The sequence below is a fragment of the Limanda limanda genome, chromosome 15, assembly GCF_963576545.1.
Source record: "Limanda limanda chromosome 15, fLimLim1.1, whole genome shotgun sequence".
Classification (NCBI taxonomy): Eukaryota; Metazoa; Chordata; class Actinopteri; order Pleuronectiformes; family Pleuronectidae; genus Limanda; species Limanda limanda.
The window spans coordinates 4,911,739-4,926,113 of record NC_083650.1 but is presented as its reverse complement, the minus strand read 5'-3'; the positions used below and the strand labels follow the sequence as shown (position 1 = coordinate 4,926,113).

The following is a 14,375-nucleotide window of genomic DNA, read 5'->3' as shown; positions in this document are numbered from 1 at the left end:
CATTTCAGCTCCTGTTTTTCGATATTACTGTCCCATGACAAAATATTAGCGTCTCAGTCCTGCGGGGGGGGGGGGGGGGGGGGGGTCGAGTTACTCGTCAGGTATTCATGTGACTGAAGTGAGATATTAATCACAGCAGCGTGTTGTTCTGCTTGTCACAGGTTTCACGTGTTCGGGGGTGGTTTGTTTCAGTCTCGGCTGCGGGAGCGTGGTATCGGATTTATTTTTAACGGGTGTAAGAGAACATGTTAAAGCCTGTTGGGTACACATTTTGCACGTGCAGACAAATATTTGTAATAGCATTTATTTGTGTTGTTGTAGTCGTCACATTTTAAAACAAGGTGACGAAACCCATCAAAGTAAAACAAACATTTCTCATCATTGACCTTATAAAAGTGTATCTGACCGAATAAAGTGTATTCATGTTGTCTCATTGTCAGGCTCTTCTGAATAAATAATTAATTATTATAAATAACTAGTTTTAGCAGAAGATTGCAATTACCGTTGAATGTGTGAATGTTGATCTAAGTAAAGATTCTACAACTTTTCTGTGACGACCAGAATCTGGATGATGATGTAAATTGGATATTTTTTAAGTCTGATTTTGTCACTTGATTCGGTTCATTTTCACTTTTTCTTCTTTTAACCCATCATAAGAATCATAATATAAACTTTTCAGATGATTTTTACTTTAATTTAATATTCTAAATTAAATAAATACCAAGAATATTTCAATGAGTAGGAATCATGAATTTACTTGGCTCAGTTTTTTTGTAGATTAAGTTAAAAAGATATTTAAATGTGTCATGTAGCATCTGTGTTGTCTTATAATATATGTAAACATCTCTGGAGAGTCAAAGTCCAGATGAACAGTAACAGTCACAGTTTTTTAATAGAATATTACATTTCAAAATGATTTAGTGTGTAAAGACCTGCATGTCTGACGAGTATCAACATATTCATTGTACCTCGGAACAATTCGGAGGCTGCGTGTGTTTGAAATGTCAATTTGACAGTGATGACAGACGAGCCCCTGACGACAGAGCTTCACCTTAACGACCTGTTTTATCTAATTAGCACCTACAGCGTTCTACAGGTGTGGGCTGACACACGACCGACATGTGCGACTCATCAGGAAATACTTTCATATATGTTTTGTTGTTCAATTTGAAGAACTTCATATTTACTCTTTGACCCCATTTCATTTCCTCAGCTCAGTTCTGTTTCTTTGACGCTGCATCACAGCCTCGGTTACATGTCCACGTTTCACTGAGAATGGAGAACGTGTTGGATTTTCCCTGTTTCACTGATATTAAACCTCTCACTTCCTTTTTGAAGCCGCGTTGTTTACAAGCCAACGGGCTATTTTGGTCTGGGGACGGTAGTTTAAGTTATACATATTTGCGCATCACTCCCATCAAACCTTTGTAATCAAACCTGGGGGGGGGGGTGACTAAGTCGGAGCCATGTTGCTTCCTGTCGTCGGTCTACATCCCCCAAACTTTCCTGTGTCTTGCTCAACATGTTAAAAAACAGGAGTAACAGGATGTTCTGATCGTTCTCCACTGCATTGTTCAGAACCTCATCCCTCTCTCTCTCTCTCTCTCTCTCTCTCACTCTCTCTCTCTCTCTCTCTCTCTCTCTCTCTCTCTCTCTGTTTACCCAGTGGGGGGGCTATAAAAAGTTGTGTAACTTAAGTGTCTCGAGGCTCCAGTTACATCTTCCATTTTCTGTCTTGTAGAACCCCAGCTCCTGTTTTGTAACATAATCTTTTTTATTACAGTTTCTCTTATATCATAGATCTATAGATTAAAAAATTATTGGATCTCAGCCACAGAGGTTGTGTTTTCACCCCCGGTCCATTTGTGTGTTTGTTTGTGAACAAGATGACACAAAGACAACTGAACAAATTTACACAAACATTTGGTGGAAAGGATGTTGTATGTGTCAGTGACGAACCCAAGTTAAATTACTGTTGCAATTTAAAGAGAAGAGACGAAGCCTGATTAACAGTTGATCACCCCCCTATATCCTCTTTTACCTTGTGTCTGCTGCACACACACGCGCGTACAGACTCCAGGTTTAGTCAAAACACCGCCCACACAAAGGCCGCTTTGCATCTGTCTGCTGTGTGGGACGGTTTTTCAGACATTGTCTCATGTGTCAAACAAATTCTCACACACACCGGTGAACTGTGACATAGAAAGATCATGAGACACAAAACTCCTGTGACGGTAAAACATGTAGAAAGATCAGAGGGTTCATTTAGTTTGACTGGATGGGTTTGATCCCGGAGAATATTCCAGTCCTGTGAGTGACCTTGTTTAAACTTAAAGTTCTACCATCCAGATTTAATCCAGATTTATTTCTTTGCATTCTGAATGATTTTTCTATTTGCTAAATTTTTGAAATTGAAATTATATCCCACATATTACAATTACTATAAATTGTGTGACTCTATATAAGAGATTTGGCTTGTACGCTTAATTTAAATATGAAACGAGGTGTAGTCATCCAGCGTCTCTCAGTGGTAACCACATGTGAGATGACCGAGTTACGTGACAGGGGCTTCGGCAGAGAAAGAAAATTTCTCTGGAATTGTTATTTCGGTTTTCTCTGAGAAAATCTCTGTGTTTCAGCATGGAAACGGATATTTCTCAACAGCAGCGTACTGAGTGTTCCTCCGACCGCCGCACAGGCTTTGCACCATTCATACCGAGAGTCAGAGTGTGATACAACAGTGTGATTTCATAACACGCATAAGAAAATGATCATCAAAATATCAGAGGGAAATTAGGTTACAACATAACATAAAGGTTGCAACTCAAATCATGTAGTAACTCTAAGACAAGAACAACATAGAGTTACATCAAACATTAATACATAATACAATAATAAGTGGGTGAATGAGGGTCAAAGTATTTAGTATCACGTGCAAACTTATACATGGATCCATGAATTAGGTACAAAAAACACTTCTGTACACAGACTTTCATTGTTGAAGCTTCAGTTGGTGTTGACTTCATAAATCAGAGCACAGGTGCTTTTATACTGGAATCATCTAATAAAAATCATCAAAGTGATTTACATCCATGACACCAAAGCTGTTTTCAGATGTACAGTGAACTCTGCACATTTTCCAGAGAGGCTGAATGTGAGAATGCAAACGTCTGAGTCGGATACTTAAGCCTATGTGAGAGCACACCAAGAGAGTGTCCAGAGAAAATACAAATATGTTAGGATGATAAATGGGAGCCGTACACCTAGAAGACGAAGAGGACAACTAACAGAGACAATGAGATATCTTTGACTTTCCTGTGTAACAAAGCAAGTGTCTCTGTTATGGGACTAATGCAGGATTATCTGATTTTATCTTGGATCTGGGAGCTTTTGAGAATAAGACCCGGCTCCGGTGTCAATGTGCTGTAAACAAAACGACTGCACTTTTCTGCAGCTAAATGTCAAGTCCTGTCTCCTGCTACTCGACCCTGACGCTTATAATAATAATAATAATAATAATGTTCGGAGTTTGTGTATGAAAGCAGCTCAGATAAATGCAGGGAAGGATATTAAAATACTCCTTAAGATAGAAAAACTAAAAGCACTGAGACTACCGACTTCATGAATTCAATTTCTAGCCTTTTTTGGGACTTTGGTTCTTTTACTTTATTTTGTATTGTTGTTATTTGTCATGAGGCAAAAGATAAAGACTTGGATTTCTTTCTTTTGCAGGTGTGACGTGCAGGTTTCCACCACGTCGAGGCTGGGGGGAAACCACCGAGAACATCTGGTAGGTGTTTGCATATTGTTAACTACTGGACGCTTCGGCCGTCCGATCAGTGCCGTGTTTATGTTTATCTCACATAATCCCCGTCATTTCCATGGTGGTCTCACAGGCGAGATAATGAGAGACAATGAGAGATGGATTTACAGGTTGATATTTGTAATGAAGCTTTTTAAACACTGCAAACATAGGAAGCGGCTGAGCTGCAGTAAATGTGGCTTTTTATTTGTCTTTTTTATTCTCTGTTCATTTTCAGCTCTAAATCTAATTTCCCAGTAATTCCTCTGATGTCATTTCTCCGACAGCTGCTCGATCAAGTTGACTTTCTGTGGTTTTTCTCTTTTATCAGAACATATCAAACATCAGGTTAAATAATTCACTTGCCCTGTCGAGGTCTTAAATCTATAAAAAACATTTTGTGAAATCTGCCTTGACGACATTTAGTGTCTAATAAATATAATGTAGTGATAATTGCTCACTCAGTGTCAGTGTCCATCTCTATTGCAGTAATATTTAATCTTAAAGAGAGGATCTTAAAATATCTTAGTTACCTGTGGTCATGATGCAAAAAGGTTATAACAATAATTACATTGATCAGATATTTAGACTTTTTGACCATTACATTCATAACACATGCTAGTGCGCTAGCACCTGAGAGCTTTTTTAAGATGAAGGTGAAGATGTTTTCCAATACAGTAAAATATGAATAAACAGTAAATAAGAAACAAACAATGCAGATTACAAGCTTCTCCATGACAACAAATCTGTCATATCCTCTTCTCTCTGGAATTTTTAGTGTCTCTCTCACGTGTTGGTCGACTGACTGAGTGCGGCCGCGGCAGATTAATCAGCTAAAGTGCAACTCGTCCAATCATTGCTCAGTGATCAATACTGATGGCATCGCGGCCTCATGAGGGAACAGAGTGTGAGAGCAGCTGATGAAGACTTTAGAAACATTCACATGATGCAGCTCTGCACTCGCATATGACATCTGGACGCCATGTTTGTAGTTTGAAAGGAAGTTCACACCTTCATCAGGATTATTTAAGTGTGATCACGTCGTCGTGGGCGGAGGAAATGGTTTGATAACTGGGGTTCATGTGACTAAAGTCTGTGGACAGAGTTTACAGGAGAGATCAGTCAGTTCTGTTAATTTAATTCTGTAAAAACTAAAGTTTGACGCAGAGCTCTGAAGCTTTTTTGCGACATGTTTAATCGACAGACCTTCTTCCGCGTTGTGCATGAGTCTGTGTGAATCTGCACGTTCACTGACTGGAAACCGAACATGTGAATGTGCAACACGAACGTTTCTCATCATGTTCCTTCAGTTCTGCAGCCGGAGACTCGAGCCAAGTAGAACCCACGTAAACAAAACATCCCAGCACAAAAGCAGCAGATGTTCATTTTCCCTCAGAAATACCTCGAGCAGAAGAGGCTTTATTCCTGGACTTGTTTTGAAAGCTGTGTGTGTGCGACCACATCCAATTTGTGGTAAATGTCTCACCTCCCTCTCGTTCTGGACTCAGGCGTCTTATCTCCACATCCATCCAGTCAGCAGCGCTGCTCCTATTTCCTGTGAAATGAAAACGATTAATCATTCACTCCGAGTCTGAAGTGATTTTTTGTTTTTTTTCCACACTAACTGCAGCCATTTCGAGGGGATGTCAAAGTAGATGTCAGGCTAACTCAAATTCTGTTGATGAGAAAAAAGTATGACAATGTTAGAATTTTGAAAATAACTAAAAACATACGAGTCGTGATGAAATGAAACAAACGACACAGATGCTGTACATGAGCAGTGTTTGGCTCAGATTTGTTTATTGTCTTTAGTGTTGAACAATTAATAAATAATAAAGCAAAGTCCTATTTAGCAGATGTTGATAAGAAGAAACAAGCAAAAGTAGTGCATTGGTTTGGCATCACTGTTGTTATAATCATGTGTCGTGTCATCAGCACATTAGTAATATTCACGTTGGTTTAATAATGTTACTTTAATTGAAGTCGGCATATTTAAAGAAATAAAAGATAAGCATTTGCTCCAGTTTATTAGGTACACCTAACAGTGCAGTTTAATATAGTTTTTCATTTATCCATTAAGTTTGTTTTTAAACCTTATTCAAGCATATGGTTTTTTTAGACTTTGTCGTGCTGCGTCTTAAGTGTTTCTCATATTCAAACTACATCCTTCAATATGATCACAGTCTACAAAAAAAGAACATTACAACATTTTGAAAGACAGGATTTTCTGCAGTAGTGTTAAGTAGATGGGCCTAATTCAGTTTATTGGTTGTTGGCGACGCCCTCAAGGTGCATTTCCTCCGGTGTGCCCAACAAATCGGCAGAGGAGTATAAGCTGCAGCTCAGATGAATCATCTATTGATAAGGAGCAGAATGATAAATCCGCTGCACACGTCCCTCACCTTGACCTCCGACCTGCAGCCAATTCATACAGCTGCTGTTTAACATCCTGAGAGCTGCTGATGCAGGTTTTCACTTCATCAGAGGAGACGACAAACAGAGCATCGGCTCATCCGTCAAATCTCCTCTCAGCAGTAATGAACCGAGCGGAGAAACTCTACGGCGTAACCGCTGATCTTTGACCTCGAGGACATTTGTATTCACACTTACGGACTGAAAGTAATGAGAGTGGAGAGCGGTGGGTGTGTCAACTGCTCTCTCCACAAACTGCTGTCTCCAGAGGCTGAGGGAAGTTCTCTGTTAGCTTCACACCTCGTCGATAACCCGTCGTTTCAGTAGATATGGAGCTGCACACTTAATACTGATCCACATCTTATACTGATCCGTCATGTTGTTCTGATGCAATCATAGAAAAATAAAACACAAGAGAAATGATGTGGTGATAATCTTGGAATACATTTACAAATAATGAAAAGCACATCATCTCTCTATCTCTCTCTCTCTCTCTACTTAAGGGTTTATATATATTGAAATAATCCATCTTTCAGAAAGTTGATTTTATTAGTCTGCAATATTTAGATTTGAACGTTGAATTACTTTCCTACGTTTCCTATCATTAAATAACACAAAAAATAATTAAGTCTGTTTAAGTTAAACTTAACAGGTTAAATCACCAAATACTAACTTTAGTGGGATTTGTGTTATCAATTTTTTAAATGGTAATTTTCCGTCACAATTAAATCTTAAACTGTAGAGAGTGCCCTGATGTATTAGTGCATTAATGGAAATAAACAAGTGTTTTATTATTATTTTAAACCTCTGCATGAAGGCAGGTGTAGTGAGAGAGGACACGTTTCTGTGAAACATTTAAACATAATCAGTTAGAAGCTTTTTTAAAACATCCTGTCACTATTTTCAATAAATCTCTCCCCCCCCCCCAGAGGTTAAACTGGCCACAGACCTAAATGCAGATCCACTTAATCAGGCAGAAAGACGGAGAATCTATCAGACTGGTTCCAGTTATTCATCATCGTCATGCGAGAGGAAAAACATCTCTGCAGTGAATGAAGTCACGTTTAATCCCGTTATTGTCTTGAGTGACAGTGATGCAGTTGTTTACTCCTGAACGAGCGGAGACCTGAGATTTCAGAATTGATCTCACATCCTGAAAATGTGACTTCATCCAAACCGCATTGTTGTTGACATATCTATCTAACACTTGTACTGGAATAGAAAGAACTTTTCAAAAAAGCCAAAGAGTGGAAACGAAAACGTGTTTTCACGTCGATGTCTCGAGTCGGGAACAAATCGCTTCTTCGCTTAAAAAAGGCAAAGGACTAATTCATCTCCTCAGCTCTCAACAGGAAGATTAAACGTGTTGAAGACTCAGAGCGTCTCGTCTGTGGTGGGTGTGATGGTGTGAGGAGGGAGAGAGAGAGAGGGAGAGAGGGAGAGAGGGGGGGGGTTATAAATTGAAGATTGTAATTTATCTTTTTTACACTTCTTACAAGGTCTTTAATCACAGTGTCCGACGATGGTACTTTAACTTGGCTGAAGAGGTTCATCCTCTGGAGGGAAGCCTGTCGATAAGTAGAGATTTGTTTTCATAGCAATAGGTGTGTGTGTGTGTGTGTGTGTGTGTGTGTGTGTGTGTGTGTGTGTGTGTGTGTGTGTGTGTGTGTGTGTGTGTGTGTGTGTGTGTGTGTGTGTGTGTGTGTGTGTGTGTGTGTTTACATGAGATGGTGCTACCCAAGGAGTTTGTGTTTTCATCAGAGTTTGTGTCTAGATTACACAAACACAACTCATCTGGAGTAGATTGGAAGGATCAGGTGCAGGTTGTGTATCTGCTCTATACTGAGTCACAGTCCAGACAGCACATTCACGACACATATAATGTAGATTTAAAATGCTGCAGGGTTTGCAGGACAGGATCACAACATGTGGTCACCGGTACTTATTTATTTTGTGTTTTTAGTTGACTAAAGGGAGTATTCATATTACAATAAACACCACAATGAATATGAGCAGATTTCTGTAAAGAGGGAACTTGCCGTTTTTCCAGAGTTACATCTGTTAAAAACCTCAACCATAAACATCTTTCATCTCTTCGGCTGATGCAGAAAGCTCAAGGGAAGAGGTCCTGTTGTCTGTTGTTGAGCCAAAACTGAAATGAACTTTTCTTTCCAGTAAATCTTTACAGTAAAACAAACAAACAGTGCTTTGATCTGTTTAGACTGGACAGACGTGTGGTTAAATCAAAGGGACCCTAATTATTAGAACCTTCATTAAAACTGACCTCTGAGAGTTGGATTGCAGATATATTCTTAATGGTGAGAGGGACTGGGATTTAAGGGCGTTTTGTTATGGTATATCATATTGCAGAATATTATTACTGGACAATCTGAGAAGCTGTGATCATTTTTGTTTGCTTTCTTTTTTGGAAATCATGTTTCCACCTCTGCAGGTCTACAAATAAAATTTTATTTAAGAGCAATAAGAGCTGTGCAGTTTGTGCTGCACCGTTTTCTGCTCCAGACTCTTTCTACTATAATGGGTTCCTGTGATACCTGAGCTCAATTTAATGCAACGTGCACCTCCTGTTCTCATTGCTTATTAACTTTTGTTCCTTGTGCGTTTTCTTTCTTCTTTTCCCACATCCTAACAATGTTTTTTCTGTCTCTGTGTTCCAGATGACGTGCTGCTGAGGCAGTTTGGGTTAATGACATCATGAGATGAGTTGGCTGCTGGACGGAGACCGCAGCCAGCGGCAGAGGAGCTGCTGGGGTTGTGAGGCAAGGTTTGCAGCTGCTGGTTAAAAAAAACACACAAATGTGCTGTGGATTTTATAAAGAATTTGTTGAAATGTTGAAGGGAAGAACACATTCAGGAGGTCTGAAGGAGGAATTCTGTTGTTGCCTTGAACCAGACGACCATTAAACAACTGCAGGATTTTCCGAGTGCTCCACGCCCAGTGAAGTACATCCTGAATGCTGGTGACCACAGGAAGTAACACACAAGTAAAAGATAACGTAGACTCTGAAGCCGAGTACATTATTTATTTATCATGAAACCAGTTGCTGTGAGGCTTTATCTTCAAATGTTGAATCATTAAGAGACTTAGAGTGAACGAGGAACTAAGGTTAAGGATGTAAATTAAGTGTAATGTGTACATTTTTGTATGTATACATAGTGAAATAAATATTTTTTTATTGTCATGTAACTTGTGTTCCTGGTAAACACTTTATAAATCAATCATGACTGAAGCTGATTTTTTGCTGAAAAAATATACAAGGTGTTTGGAATAAGAACAGTTTGTTTAAAGGAATTTAATCAGAATAACAAACATTAAACCAATAGACACTGAAGTGTGAGACTCATCACAGGGAAGCAAGCGGATCTGGAAAGTTCTGATTATAGAACACTGTGCTCACAGATGATCCATTGTTCTGTCAAGTGAATAACAGTCGTACAATTTGTCCAGAATCTTTTTCCAAACAATAGAAAAGACAGATTTTATTCACACATCCATTGAACGTGTGTGTGTGCGTGTGTTTTTGTGTGTGTGTGTGTGTGTTGTAGCTAATGCATCTTCCCTTTATTTTAATAATGCATTTAATAAATTAACTAACAATTCAGTATATTCAGTGTATAGAATTCAGGTCATTGTGTACAGTCGGTGCATTAATGTAATTTAAGGATGTGATTCATGTTATTTACATTTTCTCAGTTAATCGTCTATTAAACGACAAAATGTTAAGTTTCACAAACTCCAAGTTAACGTCTTTAGATTCATTGATTTGTCCAACACTTAAATCTCAAAACTACTTCTACAGCCAGACTTATATTGACTTTTGCCGGCCAATGCTAATACTGATTTTAGAGAGTTTAAAATGGTCAATACCGATTCATCGGCTGATATGTATATATATAAAACCCTTATGACTACGAAATATTGTAGAAATGTTAAATGTTGAATTTAAATTTACAGTTTAATCATAAACGTATTTATAAGTCAAAAAACACAAATACAACCAAATATATAGAACTTGAAATAAGAAATTCAATATTTTACAACTTTACCTCATTGGTTATTCTGTAAAATAAACTGTTCCAGACCTGTGCATATCATTATTTTTTAAATAAATAAATATAAATATATAATATATTTTCTGTCTCAAGTGGATCAAGTGTATGGGACTGATTGAAAGAAGAAAACAGAAAAACATTAAAGCTTAATCATTTCCATTAAGCTTGTTCTCAAAGTAACGTGAGGAAAATTAGATTTTCACGATAGGATCCCTCAGACAGAAAGGCTCATACAATACTATTAAAGAGTACAAAATATAAATAACCTCATTGATTACATTTGAACAGCTTCATAGCTTCATAAGTCATAGTTTCATAACCTGTGTTTTTCCTGCTGAGGAACGCTCAGGGTTTGAATCACTCACTGTTTATGGGTTTCATGACCCTCAGGCTGTTGTCACACAGTAAAACAGTTTTGTCTCATTTCAAAATGTGGTCACCAGTGTAAACAGGCTTCATTCCTGAACAATTTACTTTTCACAAACACATTTTCCCCTCGAGAGATTTTCCTGTTAATCCCCAGATGAATTGAATTATGTTAATTCACAAAAAAAGACTAAAATTAACCAACATGTATTAAGCCTGAAGGAAACTAAAATAAAATAAAATGTATATTGCTTTTAACCAAGAGAAAGAACTGACATGTGATGACACATGTTAGGATGAGCTGATCCTGAGAGAATAAGTTTGCAGAAAAGCCAGAGAATTATTTTGTTTGAGACCTTTCATTTAGAAACTTTTCTCCTTAAATCCGTTTTTATGATCATAGCAACTTGTCAAAAGCCTGAAGGAAGTGTGTGTGTGTGTGTGTGTTTGTGTGTGCTTGAAAGAGAGCGTGTGAAATAGGAAGATGGGGACAAAACCTCGAACAGGAAAGAGTGTGTGTGAGAGAGGACGGAGGGAAAGAGTAGGGGAGATATTTAAAACTTCTACAGCTTAAATTCTGGGCCTGTTGAGTAAAGTTTAGCAGAAGTGAATCCTGACTGTGAGAAATTACACTCAAATAAAACATCACACACTGAGGAAGTTGTCTGTTCTAGACGTGCTCTACAGACACGTGAAGTTCACATGTCTGTAGAGAACATCTAGAACGTTTGGTTTAACTTCTCTCATGAGACTCAAATATTTAATATTAATCAAGAGAAAATACGTGGATATGTAGGTAACATCTGCACCCTGCTTCTTACTGGTTTTAGCCCACGACATCACATCACCCCCATCCCTGCTTCTCTCCCCTGTCGCTTTTTTGAATTGATTACTTTTCAAAGTCCCAAGCTCCATCATACAAATGTTGCCCACTGATGTGCTGGATACTGAAGGTGACGTTCAGATCTAGATGAAGACGTGAAGAGAGTTTGTGGTGATAAGAGCCGGCGTCTGTGGCAATGAGCTGTAAACAAAAACCCACGATCTCCGCGGATGAAGTTCCCTACGGCCTCCGCCTGCTGCTCCACCTCTCACCTGAATCCTGACGATAATTTCTTGCTGTTGTGAACACGTCTGAGCAGAGAACCTCCCGCTGCGGGATCATCTATCTTGTCTTCAATCTTAAACCAGTTTGAATATTTTCCAACATTTTGAATGTTCCGACTTTAATAACACAACACGTGCACCAGTGGGATATTTTAAGATATTATAAATAGACACTCCCCTCTCCATTTGTCTGAGAATTTCTCTGAATCGTTAAAGAAATTATGTCTCAGTTGTTTTTCCTCTGGAGTTCAGGTGCAGCACAGGTAGATCCCCCCAGGTGAGGCTACTGTAACACAACTCCCTCTCAGCGGTGAGTCAGCAGAGTGTTGTCGCTGCACACGTCAGACGATAAAGAGGCCGTAAAACGATATTAATCAAGATGTGGTTCACTTGTACTCTGGCACCTGCACGTCTGTGAGTGTGACAGGTCACCTGGGATTTACCTCTGGTGGCTCGGGTTCAGTGTTGTTGTTTCACAAAATTAAAGTTAAACATTTACCTCTGTTATGATGTCACGTTTTAGAATTACTCGAGTTTCCTTTGAATGAATCCTGCCAGACAAAAGGACTGTTTTAATGCAGATGTTAGCCATTTAGTGCTTAAACAGATAGTTTGCTTTTTTGTATTCTTTAGGATTTGATCAGTTTGTGTTAATGCATCAGTAGACGATAAAAACTGATACCTGTGTTTGTGTGTGTGTGTGTGTATGTGTCACAATCATTTCAGTGCCTCAGGCCGTTAAGCAGCACTGACTGAGAATACGCCCTGACATGTCTAAAAGCAATCGCTTGCCACACACTCTCACAAGTACACACACACACACACACACACACACACACACACACACACACACACACACACACACACACACACATACACACTTAAATCTGCAGGGCTGAGATACACTAACACACACACATAGACACACTTAAATCTGCAGGGCTGAGATACACACCTACACACACACATACACATACACACACACATAGACAAAATGTGACGCTCAAGCTTCCATAAAACACACACACAGTCATGCACTGTGGTTAAAGCCAGCTGTGCCTGCTGGTTTACAGCCCAGACAAGATACCAGGGACTGTACTGGTAAAATGAACAACTAGCACTGAGCTCAACAACAGCGACTGTGACGAGGAGGAATTCTGTGAAATCTCACGTATGAGCTGCTCCCTGCACAGATAAGCCCGACAGGTCACTTCACCCTGATGCTGGGCAAAGGTTCATCTACTGTTCCAAAGCTTTGCATATTACAATCCAATCTTTTTATGGTTCAACAGCAAACTGTTTATTTTCTATTTTTGTCTTTATTGAGACACGCTGGTCAGCTCTGGTTGTTTAAAATGTGCTTAATAAATAAACTTGACTTAATGACATATGCTCTCGCTCATTTGTGTTTGTGGAACTACTTTCTCACGTGTTGCTGTTGTGTAATTTGTCAATATTTTGAAATCCCCTTGTGTTCATCATATTTGAATTGGTGGCAGACGCCTGGGGAACTGCCTGCACATCGCTGCCACGCTAGATACCACAGAGGGACTTCTGGCACCTGTGCATCTGATTGGTTCATTTGAGTATATCTATTAGAGTAGTTATGTGTATTTAACATATTTTATCAACTAATCTGTAATGTCTTGCAACACCAGCCTGGGAGTCTGGGGATTTTCCATAAGTATTCGTGGGGAAAACATGGGAGTGTCGTCTTTAACTCTGTAACACTGTGACGAAAGCTTCCTTTCTCTCCTGCCCGACATTATTTACGACTCACAACGCTAATAAGTGAAATTAGCAGCTCTTCATGAGCTCTTTGCCAAAGAAGACGAATATTTTCCCAGAGGCAGTGAGGTGCAGATTGATCTGTGGCGAGTCTGATGATGGAGGAGCACTTTTACCAAACCTGTCCATTGAATTAGTTTGTACTTTGTTTTACATTTGATTCTGAGATGCTAATTTCAAACAATTTTTACAGGAAAAGAGAAACCGCAGATGAATGTGGCCTTGGTTTGCTGAGGAACAGCTGGAGGTATTCATCCTCCAGCTGACGCACTTTAAAACCATCTGCACAGGAAGAGGGTGCAACGAGATGACGCACTTAACTTGTGTCAGTCAAAAGTTCAAACGGTTGTAAAACCTGGTGGAAAGGCTGAATTCATGTTTTGATTTCTATATTAAGAATAATGACTTTATTTGTCAAGCACTTTTCAACACAAGTAACAAAGTGCTTCACAACAATAAGTTGTAAACCCTGCCTCCTCCATGTTAACAGACATGGACCAAACATTAAATTTAAAGTACAAATAAAATTTCTCAAAGATGGTTTCTGTCATTTCGGGTCTGATGTTTGTTTGAGTCTTCATGTTCCTGGTTTCAATATAGTCATTCGATGCCATATATGGTGTGACAGGGCATGATTGACAGCTGAGCCTGGCTGGCGATTGGTCAGGCAGGTGTATCAGCGGGACTTTAACAACACGACTCTACTCTCCACTGCGCAGACTCCAAGTGATGTCACCGGCGCAAGATGGCGGTGCCAGTTCCCAAGGGGCTTCTATTTTGTACAGTGGAGGGAAGTGGAGACGTGTCGTCCATCTTTATGACCACG

At 39.2% G+C, this 14,375-nt stretch overlaps 1 long non-coding RNA gene across 1 annotated transcript in view; it reads left to right on the top strand.

Moving 5' to 3' along the window:
• LOC133020827 (uncharacterized) overlaps positions 1-9,454 on the top strand; it is a 40,175-nt gene extending 30,721 nt beyond the window's left edge. Inside the window, exons 3-4 of the long non-coding RNA XR_009682945.1 lie at positions 3,733-3,790; positions 8,893-9,454. This is a non-coding gene — a long non-coding RNA (uncharacterized LOC133020827). The remainder of the gene's footprint in view (positions 1-3,732; positions 3,791-8,892) is intronic.
• The last annotated feature ends 4,921 nt before the right edge of the window (positions 9,455-14,375 follow it).